The sequence below is a fragment of the Seriola dumerili genome, unplaced genomic scaffold (genome assembly GCF_002260705.1).
Source record: "Seriola dumerili isolate Sdu_G_001 unplaced genomic scaffold, Sdu_1.0 BDQW01000149.1, whole genome shotgun sequence".
Classification (NCBI taxonomy): Eukaryota; Metazoa; Chordata; class Actinopteri; order Carangiformes; family Carangidae; genus Seriola; species Seriola dumerili.
The window spans coordinates 6,001,889-6,013,458 of NW_019174404.1; the positions used below are offsets into that span (position 1 = coordinate 6,001,889).

Here is an 11,570-nt window from a genome sequence, read left to right on the forward strand (position 1 = left end):
CTTCCACCAGTCTTTAATGGATCAGTACTCCCTTTGCCCTCATTCCTCCCCCCCCACTCCATTGGCCCTACTTCCCAAACAACCCCTCAGCTTTCAAAAGACAGCCGCCCATTCAGAAGGTTTTGGGGTAGGGTGGGGGAGTAGAGAGGTGCGGGCTCGAGGGGTGGGGGGTGTGGGGGGGTTGTAAGGGGGTGTAGGGGGTCTCATTCCCGCTAAATTGTCCCACATGGCTGAGCGTGCTTAGTTTAAACAAACACAGCCACTTCCTCCTCAGTGCGCACATCGGCACACAGACACAGGCGCGCAAACACCCACATAAACATACACCAGTTGGGTGCACAGGCATGCTTGAACTCCAATACACAAAAACAAGCATGCACACACACACATAAACACACATACACACAACACACTGTATACCCTGGCAGGCAGCGGACAATATACTCAGTCTTGCGCTGCCTGCCAGCAAACTTATAGATGAGCCCAGACTCCACACCGAAACACCACAGGACTGAAGTTTACGTGTTGTATAGTTCCTCGTGAAGAACAATTTCGCATGCATATTCTGCAAATTTAGTGTATGATTTGGCTTATGGTCACACTGAGTTAAAAAAGTAGAACTTTTGTGGAGCTTTAACTGTACAATCCACAATAAACATCTCAGCTAATGGGTCCCTGGAGTCAAACCCCAAAACCCAAGCTTACACCACAGTGTGTGTGTGTGTGTGTGTGTGTGTGTGTGTGTGTGTGGTGGTGTGTGTGTGTGTGTGTGTGTGTGTGTGTGTGTGTGTGTGTGTCTGTGTAGAACAGTTCTGTTTGTGTGTTCAGACAGACAGATAGAACTGACAAAGTTAGTTATTTGGGGAATTGTTACATTTAGCACCTTTGTGACCTTAAATCACAAAAGAGATTGAGAAAATAAAAAACAAAGACTTTCACACTGAGTGATTGAGAAAAATATGATCAGTGCTTCTGAAAATTATTTTACAGCAAACGAGGGAAACATTTTTAATCCTTTCCGAACCAGGGCAGAAGAAGATGTGTATTTGATTAATTAATCAATCTGCAACTGTTTTAAGTCAGTTTTAAGCAAAATTGCCAAAAGAAATTGATGGTTCCAGCTTCTCAAATGTGAGAAATGTAGGAGTAAATATCCAATTTACTTTACAGTAAATTGGATATTTTTGGAGGCTGGATCTGATGATGTGCTCTTTACTGATATCTTACCCAGCAAATGATACAATGATTCATCGAGAATGCTGCGGTATGCACACATTTCCCTCCTCGTTCATTTTACAGTTACATTACAAGTTTTTCAGTGACACTAATCCAGAGAAAGGTTAGAAAAGGTTCTAACATATTGCTGGGCAACTAACTAAGAAAAAAAAACATATTATTTTACAAATCACAGTTTATATTGTGGATTTGCAGCATATACAAATGTGTGAAAGGTCTTTATTTTTTACAGATGTTCAAAGTCCCTTTTTGTAGTTTTACCTCTGTTGTTGAAGTTTGCCGTCTCTCTCTAGCCCTGAGCCCTCTGCATTACCCTGCATTTCAATGCAATGACCTACAATCGCCATAATCAGCTCTACATTACAAGCGGCTAGTAAAGAGGAGTGAAGGAGGACAACCACAGAGTCCAGACAATAAGCCCACATTCACTGCCAGTGGACCTGCTGCCGTCCAGGCCTGCACACACAGCACGTCTCTGCCACTAATGCCGAGCTCCATCAGGGCTGCATGCCATGAGTCTTAATTAAGACAGCTATGCCAAGTCAAGAAGTGAATTCTACTCCCCCTTCTCTCTCTCTCTCACACACACACACACACACACACACACACACACACACACACACACAGACACACACACTAAGATACAGACGGATGCACAAACTCACATTCTCGGATGGACGAGCACATGGACGCAGACAAACCACCAAGAGACATTCAGATCATCAGTTTTATGGGCCATGAAAAAGCTTGCTCAGTGGGTGGTGTGTGTCTGTGTGTGTGTGTGTGTGTCTGTGTGTGTGTGTGTGTGTGTGTGGGTGCTGGGAGAGAAAGACTATTTAGTCACACCTACATGAGAAACCTGTCTCCTCTCTCACAGACAAGACAACAACTGAGTCTGAGAAGTGCACACACACACACACACTCTTTCTCCCTCTCTCTCTCACACACACGCACATCCTTCATATGCACAACAGAGCAGGCAAATAATGAATGAATGGTTCTTTCCATGCTTAACTCTACAACTAACATATGGTGTTTATGAATGTGCGTGCGTGTGTGTGTGTGTATGTGTATGTATGTGTGTGTGTGTGTGTGTGTGCATGCAAAGTCTCGAGAGTGGGCAGCAGAGTTTAATCCATTAGAAGAAGGAACTGAAGTGGTCTGAAAAATGAGAGAGGACAATGCTGGGAATAGCAAGCCAATGGAAAGTGTATATACAATCACTTGCTCCCCAACATCAAACACACACACACACACACACACACACATTTATAACACCCCTCCCCACAGCCCTGGGGTCACAAGGTCACATTCCTCCTCCTCAATCAGCCTCAGGATTTCACACACTAGTTCAGGGATGTGGGTGTGCGAGTTTGGTTTTGTGTGTTCATGCCTGCCTGCTTGTGTGCGTGTGTATGTGTGTTTGGGATGTTTTAGTGATTTGTGGGGGGTCCGGCTTGAGGGCAAGGAGGGAAGAAGTTAAGGCAAATATGGGGCCATGTCCACACCATGTTCAATCTGTAAAATGAGGTTTTTGCAAAGTCTTTCCAAAGTAAATTAAACTTTTCCAAAAAATAAATGATGCCTGCAAAGACAAGTATGGAAGCTGGTGCAGCCAATCATACAATACAGGTATTGTCATGAACCTGTAATGACTGTTACGGAGTCGGCCGATTGTGCAAGCATGAAATCATACATCGAACAAGCAGCATGTGAAATACTGTTCGATCTGGTTGAAAGGTAACATTTATGAGCTGCTATCAAATCACTATTTTATTTAGTTTTGTACTCAACAACAAAACAGAGTTTGTTTTAGTGGCTGCGTTTGTCCTCGTCCTTATGGAATAGGAGAATTTCAATGTGGGTGACAAAGTTTTCAAAAACTACCTAAAACTGCCCCAGAACTTTCCAGTAAGTGACAAAGGAACAAGAAGGAGAAATGACAGCTATTTGGAGCCGGGATGGGTGGGAGAAGACGGGGAGAGATGAGGGGAGGGAGGGGTCGAAGTGTGTCTGCATGCCCTGGAGGAGGAGGAGGAGGAGGAGGAGGAGGGGGAGGAGGAGGAGGAGGAGGAGGGTGGGTGGTTTAACAAGGAAAAGCAATAAAACATGTGGCTTTGCATTAAAAAACACCTACTTCCTCCTAGAGCAGAACCCTCAACTCTGGCCCTGCATACCCACCGACTTGTGACAGTGTGTACAACGAGCGCACACGCACACACACTGTACATACACAAGAATGCAGATGGTTTCACACACACACACACACACACACACACACATTGTACATACACATGAATACAGATGGTCTCACACACACACACATGCAGAAAATAAGCATACTTGAAAATGTGTCAACGTACCAGTTCCAGCCATGTTAATAATCAGAAATGTAACCAGTTACAGATTCAGTTCCCTTAGTCCAAGAGACACACACACACACACACACACACACACACACACACACACACACACACACACACACAAACCCCAACCCACAGCAGACTCTAGACACTTGAGATACACAGTCAAAACGCTCACAGTCAGGCATAAAAACAGCCATTAACGACTGGCGGAACTTTCCATGGGCCTGCCAACTAGCAACACCAACACGCCTGGCATGCTAATGCAGGCACGTAAAGTTAACGCTGTGTGAGTGTGTGTTTCGTGCATGTGTGTGAAGTTGGAGCTCTGTGTGTGTACAGGTGCACGCTTGATCCCCTTTGGCCAGCTGACCACGCAAACACACACACACACACAGGCACGCACACACACCAGTGGGCAGCTCTTCAACAACCTATTTCTATGGATGATACACCCACCCCCCCACCCCCGCAGGGCGACCGAGCGCTGCACCTCAACTCATCTGAATCACTCCATCTTTTCTTGCACGCGAGCATCCACAAAAAGTCACCAACTGATGAGGAGTTGACGGCCTAATTTCTGGATTCCAGGCATCTTATCACTTTGTCATAATCATTTTACTTCATCATCTGCTCTCTTCCTCCTCGCTGTCGTCTCTGCTGCAGCCGGGCAGCTGCTGTCAGGACTCTTTCCAAATGACACCGAGTGATGAGACTCAGATCACCAGCCGGGGAAGTGACAGTTTTTTGGTGAAGCTGCACATTGTATCGTTGTGTATTCAAATGCATCAAAGCTACACAAAAACTGCTGGCATCTGCACAAAATGTCCCCTCACAGTATTATACTATACCTGGATGATCTAAGTTACTCTCTAACTCTGGCTGCCCATTAAATCTAGACTTGAAATTTTGTCCCAACTTCGGTTTTACTATCTGTTGCAACTGACAATTAGCTTCAATATCAATTTGTCTAGTCTTAACGGATTAATCATTTCAGCTTGAATTTATTTTCTACATTTGAAATTTATTCATTTTCAATGATTAATCTTCTTATTTTGATCCACTGCAGCTCCTTGATTAGCCACTGCATGTGAAGCATGCTAAATAATATTGCTTTGCTTTGCAGAGTTTCATTCCAAGATGCTATGCAAATACCACATCATGCTGATCGATATTTTTCAATCACGTTTCACAACAACTTCCAAATCAGAACTGAAATCTCTGTCAGAGTCGGACAAAGCAGAGAATTTGAAGTTTGGCCTCATGATGCACATTTTCTCGCAAATTTATGAAATTTTGACTAATTGATTAATTGACCAATCAAAAAAAGAATTTACAGATTAATCAGTGATAGAAATAATTATCGGCTGCAGCCCTACTGCAAATCATTTTTAGGTATAAGCAAGCAAAAGAGGTACTTGAAACTGAATTATGCCCTTAAAGTTACTATTTTTTTATTTTTTTTGCAAAAAGCTTCAGATAGCTGAGAACTTCAGTGACCTCCACTGACCTTCTATGGAGAGTTTTAGATTGAATTCCAGCAACGACAGTCGGCTTCACATTTCTCCAAATGTCATATCTCTTTGTATTATACTGAAACTTGTAAAACCAGATCCAAAACTGATGTGTTTTTGACACACACATTACTTTAAAACTCTACTGTACATGAGGAGAGGAGAGGAGAGGAAAGGAGAGGAGAGGAGAGGAGAGGAGAGGAGAAAGGAGAGGGGAGGAGGGAGACAGGGAGCAGAGAGGTTGAAAGGCTTCTTTTATCTTCTTCTAAATCAACTGTCAACAATGCAGGAAATTATCAAGGGAGACAAAAAAAAAAAAACGGGGGAGACGGGGCTCTGGAGAATGAGAGAGGCATGGAAGGAGGGAGGAAAGGGGAGGGAGGGGGGCAGAAAGAAAGAGAGGAGGAGGGTAAACATTACAGCTCTGTGCCAAGCAAACATGAGATGCTGGGATACTTCAACAAAAAGCCACCGTTCATATGGGAGAGAAGCGAGAGTAAGAGACAGAGAGAGGGAGGGAGAGAGGGAGGGAGGGAGGGAGGGAGGGACGGAGAGGGCGAGAGAGAGCACGCAGGAAAAAGCTGGGAAACGGAAAGCGAAAGCATCGGGCAGCAGATAATCAGCTGCTGTCACGAGATCGGATAGAAAGTTGTTTTGTTTTGTAATCAGATTTTGCACCTACATGTATTTGTTTGCATATAGTGCAGCGATATGTAGACTAAACCCCGTCCCAGCAAACCACGATCTTCAACCAAACCTGCACACAATCACTCTGCAACGCCCTCCAACCACTCCATACCATTACTGCAACTTTTATATGCTGTGTCACCGTCTGAGTGAGGTCCAGAAAAGTCTGCACAATCCACTTTGTGCATGTTAAGTGGGGTGAAAAAAAAAGCTCAGTCTTATTTACAGCAGGTCAGCATAACAGCGTCCTCATGACGTGTAAAAATGCACTGACAAATACAAACAGGAGGAAACACTGCGCTAAAACAATTAGTTCTTTAATTGATTAGTTGATTGACAGAATCTTAATCAGCAGCTATTTTGACAACTGATTCATCTGTTCAGTCATTTTTCATACATCTGAAAATGAACTGAATATCTAGCTGTTGGTCAGACCAAACAACTGGGAAATTACAATGGGCATTTTTCTAACTAATAAATCGATAATGAAAACAACCATTGTGGCCCTAACAGTGAATTACATAGATTTTTCTCAGCCCTCCATCTGTTGTTAATGTAAATAAAACGTCGGGTAATGCGAGTTCAGGTTGGTGTACCCTCTAGAGCTGCCCTGCACTCCATCATATGTCAAAGCAGCCGCAGCACAGAGCCTTTTCAAGGCAAACACAGCAGCCTCCTCCACCGCAGGGAGAACCCGCGTGCACGTCCACCAGGACACGAGAGGCCAGGGAGACAAGAGGAAGAGAAACCGCAGAAATTCTCCCTCCTGGACTCCAGGTGTCGGCCCCTTGACCTCACAGCAGAGGAACGCCTCCTCGCATAGCAACCCGCCAATAAGGAAAGAAAAAAAAAAAAAAACATCGTCACAGGCAAAACCGCACCTCGGCTACAGTGACAGCAAAGGCAGCAATCTTTCTGGGAAGCACACCTGTTGCATTTGGAGAAACAGATGGTGCGAGTGATCGCAGACTTTATATGAACTGCAGACATAGCTGCAGCGCTGCACATAGCAGAGGCTGACCAAATTAATGCGGGGGAAATATTCCGAATAGGGGACTAGTGCAGCATTTTGAACAGTCAGGATCAGTATACATAAACAGCAATTATGGCTGATTATTTGCAGGCATAGCAAAAAATTGCACAGGCCGAAGATATTTCATGTCTTTATTTTCTAAAGCTTCCAGTTCTTATGCACCTGTTTCAATAGCTAAATCGCCGCTGTCCTATACTGACTAGCACTGCAGCCAACAATTATTTTCATTATCCACTGATCTGAGGATTATTTTCAGGTTTAATCAATCAATTGTTTGATCTATAAAATGTAGAAAATAACAACAAAAATGCAGCCTTAGGTGATGCCAACTAAACAAACTACGAAAAAATAAAGAAAAGAATTTGAAAATTACTCAGTTTGGAAAATAGTTGCTGATTAAATACAAATAGTCATTTCAGCTCTAATACTGGCATAAAAAGAGTGTATATCTTGAGCCTATCCCCAAAAGTGAATTTTGCCTGATTGCAAATGACCTACCAATTAACGGTATATGTTTTTTTTTTTTTTTCCTCTCAGACCCATCAATCATATCAATGTCCTTCCAAAAATCAATGTGCACGGGTTTGGCAACAGCAGCTGTAGCTCTACCCAGCATTAAGGCATCAGATCAGCACAGTTAAACGAGCTCCAGCTCCTGGAAAACCAACGTAACAGAGCACAAATGGCTGGAGGTGGTTCATCTGAAAGCTGTCCTGTTGTTCTTTGCCTCTTTCACATGCTCGCTCACACACACACACACACACACACACACACACACACACACACACACACACACACACACAGTTTCCAGGTCTGCATTGTCTTGTCTGTGTAACCCTATAGCTGCTCCAGCTTCTCTTCGTGATACACAAGCAGTGTTCAGTAACACTACCCCTCGGATAACATGTTCTAGGTTACCAGTCACACACACACACACACACACACACACACACACACACACACACAATGGCTAGCATCATCCCGCACCCTTCCCTGACCCCATTTCGACCGGGCGTACCTGAGGGTTTTATTGGACCAACAGCGGAGCCGGTGCAGGTGGGAAGCGGAGAACCCAGATTGGGCCTGAGGTTACATTGAGACAGATGCTCTTGGCATCACGAGTCCTCATGAAACACGGGAACAACTTCCTCATTGCGCTTAGAATAACTTCTCGCAGAGTATTAGAGGCAAACCATGTAACACTTAACACTAAAACACAGACAGTCCATCAAACTCTGGTTACCGCGTGTCATTCTTAGTGTCTGCCTGTCGGGGGAGTCGACAGCAGCAAGTATTATTTTGCCAAATCAGGGCAACTCTGTCTGCCAAAAGCAAAGCCCAATAAATTGACTTTCAAGTGACATATTTTGACTTCCTGGTCCTCATTAATTCTGCCCTCGTTCAAGCACTTCACTGGAATAAAACAAACTGACAAACTGATTAAGTGGGATCAAACAAAGCGGCTGGAAAGTCACAGTTACCCCCAAGCGGAGGCGATGACGCACCATCGAACTGACCGAGACAAGCGGGTGGGTTGTACCTGTGTGACAAAGCTGTGGTGGTTACAGAACACAGGTCGTTAACTTACATAAAGTGTTACTCAACCCCTTTTGCCTGTTCATGTGAAAGGGAGAAAGCAACAATGGTTTCCCTCCTTCAACCTGACCCCAGTCTAAACACTGTTCTTTCTCTTCCCTTACATAATAAATTAAAGTGTATTCAATTAAAAAAATAAAATAAAAAAAAAAAACATACACACATTTTATAAATGACAATCCAGAACTAGGGGGGAGGGCAAAAATCACTTGCTTGCAATTGCATCAGTTTGAGTGCAAATCCCTGCTTACATTATGCTGTTGTATAATCTCTAGCACATTCTTGGCTCTCCACACAGCCACACAACACAGATATACATTTTTTTTTTTTTTTTAATGTAAAAACCCAAAGTCTGTCATTTAAAAATGCTGAAACAATAATTCATCCAAACTTGTTTTAATTGAATCTGCTCTAAATACAAGCTCAACACAAGGGGGGCTTTCGCAACTTTTCAAACGCAGGCCTGTGAGCTTTGTTTACATTCTTATAGTGTATAAACGCTCAAACCAAAGAGGCTTAACTTACAGAGAACAGTGCTCAGTGATATAAACCTCATTCCGCTTGTGTTAAGGAGGATATGGGTGTAGTGCTTAACCCATGCAAACCCCCCCTTTTTTTTTTTTGCTTTGAAAATATGGCTTCAGCTCAGCACCTGGACCTTCCGACGACTCAGGTGGTTCGACCTGCAGCTTACCTCTCTCATTTTATCGTGATCCTTCATTTTGCCATAACTTTATCCTAAATCCTACAGTAGCTTCAGCATTTGTTTCACATGTAACAGTTATAGCTTGATATGAGCTGCAGGCCTTGATTAATATCCTTGGCTGAAACCAAAGAAAGAAAAACGTCCTGGGGGCTGCAGAGCAGGGCTTCCCCGAATCTGAAATCCTATCTTACCTGTTAAGTAACTGATGACTGAAGGGTCAGATTTAGAAATGTGAAATTTCAGAGGAGCAAATCGCCTCCTTTCAACCCAAGAAGTTATGTTAAAATGCATAAGTGTCACAGGACTGTTCATGGCCTTCAAAAAAAAAAAAGAAGCTTGATGCTAAGACTTTTTGATGCCCCTGACTTGTGGCAACAAAATAAATTGCCCATTCATGCACCAAAGGGAGAATTCCTTTACAACCATAAACACACCTTTTCAGCTGGTAGCCGATCCCTTCAACCCCCAACCCACTAGACCCCCCCCCCAAAAAAAAAAAAAGCCGGATATCAGTTTTTCACAGAAAAAAATTGCATGGCCACATCAGCCTTTCACCAAAGGAATGTCATCTGACGTCATCTATTTGGGATCGGATTTCTCCTTCTCTCTCCCCTTGAAAAAGTAAAGCTGTGTGTATGTGTGTGCGCGCGCGCATGTGTGCGTGCGTGCGTGTGTATGTGTGTGTGTGTGTTAGGTTATTTTTTCCCCTAGCCTATATTCTCCAACGTGCCCACTGGATCCAGAGCCCACAGCATGAAGAGGGGGGGGGGTTCGATTCCCAAATCATAGCCCCAATTATACCCCCCCCCCCCCCTCCACCACTTATGCATGACAGCATGACAATTAACCACTCAGTCCTGTCATTAACTGTTTAAAAAAAGGAGGCACAAGTCATCTTTTGCATCTTAAAATGTCCAACCTCTTTCTGCCACACATCCCTCCTGCCCTCTGCCTGGTGACTTCACAAAAAGCCAGAGTTTAATACAAGTATTGCCTTTTTTTTGTCTTTTTTTTTGTTTTGTTTTGTTTAAATGGAGGTACGTGGAAGGCTGATAATCGATCGTTTCAAGCTGGAGACCAATGTTTGATTTCCACGTCTGCATCAGAGAGAGGCTGAGAGAGAGAGAGAGGCTGAGAGAGAGAGATTTGTCTGTCTTCCCTGCACAAACAGACACGTAGTCGTTTCTGAGAGAGAGAGAGGGAGAGAGGGAGAGGGAAAGGGAGAGAGGGAGAGAGAGAGAGGGAGAGAGAGAGAGAGAGAGAGAGAGGTAGACACACTGGCTGGAAGGAATGCTAGGATATGCTGGAGTTGAGATTTTTTTTTCCTCTTTCTCCAAAGCCCTTTTCCTGCATTCTGCAGCCGCACACAACCTCTACCTAAAGTCGCTATAACACAGCCCCTTGAACGCCTCACAGCAGCTACCCAATGCATTAGAAGCCCTCTATAGTGTCAATTCAATGATTTCGCAACCACCCTCTCTGTCAAATCTGACTGCCTCAGCATCTTCCATTTCCAAGTTATTTTCCAGCTATAAAAGTGCTCATTTCCTGATTTTGAGCAGCTACAACACAAGCGACTATTTCAACAATGCAGGTCGCAGCGCAACAACCGCAATTTGTTGCAGAAATAAGCCAAAGAGAGAAGGTTTTCTCCTGTTGCGCACTCACTCCATCTGAAGTCCTCGGAGACAAAAACACATTCTTTCGTGAAAGCTGAGAAATCGGGACCACAAAACAGGCAGGCTCCAAAACGCACAGCCCGACACAGTGACTCGACTGCTGTGAAAGACTATAAGGCGACAGTCCCCGCTGCTTTGCCTTTTCCTTGTTGTTTCAAAATGAACGGGAGAATTTGCCCAAAAAGTTTCGATTCACCCCCCTCCGCAGCGGTGAAGCAGTTTTCCTTTTTCCTTTGCTCTGGCCAAGTGGCCCAGACTGCCGGCGTCAGCGCTCAGCTCTCCAAACTCACACACACACACACTCACACACACACACTCACACACAGCACACATACACACAGGCAGACACGCACTTCTAAAACTTTTTTCCAACATCGACTCCTTCGGCCTCCGCTCTCTTTACTTCGCGGACTGGTTGGTACCGTGAAAGAAGTGTAAAAGAACTCACCTCGCTGCAATAAAATAATCTTCAAACAGACGGGGCTGCGCGTTTTTTTATTCCCAGGGTCGGGTCTTGCCTGTCTGCTGGCGCGGCGCAACGCGTACTGGGAGACTCCGCCATGTCAATCAAAACGCGACGCACATGGAGGTTAGAGCCCGCCTCCTTTTTTTCCTTTTTTTCCTTTTTTTTTTTTTTTTACCGTAATCCACGGTGCGCACTGAAAAAGCCAAAACAGAGAGAGAGCAGCTGCGCCCTCACCTTTGTGACAGGGGCAATTAACACAGTTGTTGACAGTGATTTCAGAACGACTTCGC

The 11,570-nt window shown here is 44.3% G+C and overlaps 1 protein-coding gene across 1 annotated transcript in view; it reads right to left on the bottom strand.

Annotated features, from left to right (window-relative positions):
• fndc3b (fibronectin type III domain containing 3B) overlaps nucleotides 1-11,343 on the bottom strand; it is a 93,312-nt gene extending 81,969 nt beyond the window's left edge. The window contains exon 1 of the mRNA XM_022750392.1: nucleotides 11,263-11,343. The gene's annotated coding sequence lies outside the window, so the exon portion shown is untranslated. The remainder of the gene's footprint in view (nucleotides 1-11,262) is intronic.
• Nucleotides 11,344-11,570: the final 227 nt, after the last annotated feature.